Below are 1441 nucleotides of genomic sequence, written 5' to 3'. Positions count from 1 at the left end.
AAATTTTTGGGTTTACTAAAATTTTAAAAATTTTTTGACTTTAGCCAACGACTTTTCATATATTTTCATTGGCTAAAGTCCTTTGAAAAATTTTCCTCCAAATTTGGTTTACCGCCCAAAAATTTTTGACCTTAACCGACGACTTTTTTAATATCTCGTCGGCTAAAGTCTATAAATTCACGAAAACGCTCATATCTCCCTCTATATTACGTAGTTTGGTCAAACCTTCCACAAGAAAAACTTTCACGTAGATGAGACGCAACTGCCTATATAAAAATTTTGAGACATTTACCTTCCGACGATAGGGCTCCCCATAGGGAATAATAACGGTAAATAGGGTTGACCGCTACTATCGGCACCGAGACTTTACCCGATTTACGTGATTTTTGAACCATAGCCGTATTTCACCATTCTAAACACATCTTATTTTACGAGATTTTTGATAATTTTGCTTCTTATGTAGAGTTGGTTCACAAAGTTGTATAACCTACAAAACAAGTTATACAACATTAGTAGACAAGTTGTGATTCCAATGACTAAAATTCACAAACCAAAATTCGACCGTCAGATATGATCATTATGATGAGAGATGTCTATGGTAAAAAATTCAACTGGATCCGACAACGTTAAGGGCTCGATCGAAACGATCAACCCTAATCCATCGTCACTTATCACATGAAAACGCTCATATCTCCCTCTATATTACGTAGTTTGGTCAAACCTTCCACATAAAAAAACTCTCACATAGATGAGACGCAACTGCCCATATAAAAATTTTGAGACATTTACCTTCCGACGATAGGGCTCCCCATAGGGAATAATAACGGTAAATAGTAGACACGTTGTGATTCCGATGACTAAAATTTACAAACCAAAATTCGACCGTCAGATATGATCATTATAACGAAAGATGTCAATGGTAAAAAATTCAACTAGATTCGACAACGTTAAGGGCTCGATCGAAACGGTCAACTCTAATCGGAAATAAGAAAACTGAAGCCCTAAACGGACTCGGATGGCCAAAAAGGCCCATATGTCATAGCAATAGCAATGAGTTTGACTCGTAGGGCCGTTACGCTTTCGAAAAGGTATCACAATAGTCAATCAGACACCGAACGCCAAATCTGCAGCATAGTGAATAATAAGGGTAAATTACATTGACCGCAACTATCGGCACCGAGACTTTACCGGAATACCGTGATTTTTCAACCGTAGATGTATTTCACCATTTTGTCATATCTTATTTCACGACTTTTTTGCGTTTGAAGGTTCTGCGCATAGTTTTTTTTTCCCAGATGAGTTGTTGTCCAGATCTGCAAATATAAGACACTTTAGCCGACGAAATTATATTTTTCGTTGGCTAAACTTTTAAAAATTTCGTCGGCTAAAGTTCACAGACTATAGCCAACGAAAAAATAATTCAGCCGATGAAATTAAAATT

This window comes from Fragaria vesca, linkage group LG7 (genome assembly GCF_000184155.1).
Source record: "Fragaria vesca subsp. vesca linkage group LG7, FraVesHawaii_1.0, whole genome shotgun sequence".
Lineage (NCBI taxonomy): Eukaryota > Viridiplantae > Streptophyta > Magnoliopsida > Rosales > Rosaceae > Fragaria > Fragaria vesca.
Note: the sequence above shows the minus strand (reverse complement) of the source record.